The 2679-nt window shown below is 39.9% G+C and overlaps 1 long non-coding RNA gene across 1 annotated transcript in view; it reads right to left on the bottom strand.

The window, feature by feature from the left end:
* LOC109306167 overlaps window positions 1-2679 on the bottom strand; it is a 7655-nt gene that overhangs the window by 4257 nt on the left and 719 nt on the right. The window contains exon 2 of the long non-coding RNA XR_002099878.1: window positions 1354-1357. This is a non-coding gene — a long non-coding RNA (uncharacterized LOC109306167). The remainder of the gene's footprint in view (window positions 1-1353; window positions 1358-2679) is intronic.

Raw genomic sequence — 2679 nt, 5'->3', positions numbered from 1 at the left:
CCTGCCCTTTGGGCAGGGGGCTGGACTCGATGATCTTCCGAGGTCCCTTCCAGCCCTAATGTCTATGAAATCTATGAAATCTATGAAATCAGGCTGCTGCTGCCTGCTGGGGAAAAAGCTCAGAGCCACCACCATCACCAGCTGTTGACAGCAGCCTGCTATCATCCCACATCATCCAGGGGCCTGAACTCCCTGGGAAGAGCTGGGGGTAATGATCAGACAGATGGGAGAAAGATCAGGGAAGCTGGGGAATTGAACCAAAAACTGGGGGAATGTTCATTCCCCAGCTCCCAGTTCCATTCCCCAGCCTCTTGCTCAGCTGGGGCCTTTGGCAGCCTGCTGAAACCCCACACAGATCAGGGGGCCTATGCCCCCTGGGAAGAACTGGGGAAATGATCAGAGAGCTGGAGGGAAGCAATCAGAGAGCTGGTGAATCGACCCAGGAGCTAGATGTCAATATCAGAGCAGTCCTCCCTCCCTCTCCTTAGTTCCTCTTTAGCTGAAAGCAAGCCCAGCTTTGAAACTCAAAACATTTCAAAACTTTCAAAACATTTCGAGTACCCTCGTTTCATTTCAAAGATGTTTTGAAGCCTTTTGTTTCATTTCAATTGTGCTGTGTTGAGCTCAAAGCACATTGAAACAGCTTGGAAATGAAACACCTGGTGAAATTTTGCACAGCCCTAATGTAGTTGTGTTCCATTTTGATCACAGAAAAATGTGGATTGTGGGTTCTTTTTTTAAAATCTGAAAATGGGGGATTTTTTTTTTTTTATCAGAGAAACCTAGTATCCCTGGTCATAACCAGGATTTACTCAGGCCCATAGAATTTGGGTTTTACCAAGTCTGTGGTTGCTCTCTTGACAAACAGTCAACAGCATAATATCTGATTCATATATATTACAGACTATGGCAGAGAAAAGATAGATCCAGAACATTAAATTAGTATGTGGTGTTTGGTCTTCCTGTCTTGCACCTAGGAGCTTCTTTAATCTGAAAAGGGGAGAGCAGGGTGAGTGTTGTGGTATCAGATACTATCACTACTACTTTGCAGATGACACAAAGTTTTTCATGATAATCAGGACCAAAAGGGACTTCAAAAGAGATAATAATTTGGAAGAATTTGAAGGTGATAAAAAAAAGCTAGGTGAATAGGCAACCAGATTACCCATTGAATGTGTTGATAAATACAAAGTAATGCAGAGATGCTGCCACATGGAGCCTGGCTGGCAGTGGAGTGTGGCTCCAGCTGGCCAGGCTGCAGTTTTGGGTGGTGCTCGCTGCCACCACATAATGACACTCCCCTTTTTTTTTCATTGTTTTTTTTTTGACCCCTGGATATCCAGGGCTCAAAACCCCGCTCTGTGTTGATCCCTTGCAGTGCAGAGAACAACTGAACATGCAGTATGTGGCACTGCAGATGCAGTACCACATACTGGATGGCTGTGCTCATCTACATGTGACCTGTGTGTCTCCCAGAAGAAGATTTTTGTCCACTTGTCTTACAGAATTACAGTGGTCCTAGTGCTATTTGTCCTGCTTAAGTACCTGTGAATTGTGTGTGATAAAATATGCTAACACTTTCCCCAAGAACTTCAGCTGGTTATATCAATGGAGATCGCCAGTGTATTCTGGTTAGCAGTCTAACCCTTTAAGTTTTCTAAACACAAGCAGTGTGAACTAAGGGGAGGAGAAGAATTTACCAGTACTTAACATGAACAATAAACTGTCTTTCCATGAAGCTTCTGTATTCTTAAATAGGGAAAGCAATAAAACAAGCAATGTTTTCCTTGTTTATCATTTTCTCCTTGTCATCATTACATAATGATGGCAATACAGATAAAGTCAATTTACAATAATATTTTGCACTTCAATAGTGTTTTGGATTGGATTATCCTGAAGCACTTTATAAAACATTACAAAATGAAGCTTTGCAAGCTTATGAGGAAGGGAGAACAATTTTACCAAAATTGCACAGTATTTTGCACAGTATTATCTAGCAAAGCTAGATAAGAAACCCAGATCCCTAATACTAAGGACTAGATCCTATTCCAATTACTGGACATCTAAGTGGATTTAGGCACCCATATATAATTTTATTCCTTGTTCAAATACTGACAGTTAGTTACTTTGTTTACAGGCTAGGCTGGAGTCACAAAAAAGCAATGAAGACAAGAAGGAGAAAGAGCCCACACATCTTTTGAATTAACATGTTTCAGGGACTTTGGCAAGGTTGCACCTAAGGCTACTTACATATCTAAAAATAGAATTTGGTTCTAAGTTTTCTTATCATTACTGTTATTGTATATATCTATATATGTGTGTGTGTATATAAATAAATTCACTCCAAAATAGATATCGCATGCATATTTAAGTCAGACTTCTACAGTTAAATACAGGTGGCCAGATCTATGAACCCAGACAGAGTGTCTGTTAAAGAACATATATATACACAAAAGATATGATCCAAAGTTATATATATATTAACAGTAGTGATAAGAAAACCTAGGACCAAATTAGGATCCAAACTTAGGATCATATCTTTCGTGTATAATGTGTGTGTACAGTTGCAAGTCTATCTATATGTATAGAGGGAGAGAGAGAGAGAATTGTATGTATATAGAATTTATATATATAAATATATGAAATCTATATATGTGCAATTCTATGTGTGTGTGTGTG

Source organism: Crocodylus porosus, unplaced genomic scaffold (genome assembly GCF_001723895.1).
Source record: "Crocodylus porosus isolate Cpor-Errol unplaced genomic scaffold, CroPor_comp1, whole genome shotgun sequence".
NCBI lineage: Eukaryota > Metazoa > Chordata > Crocodylia > Crocodylidae > Crocodylus > Crocodylus porosus.
This window is presented reverse-complemented; position numbering and strand designations above follow the sequence as displayed.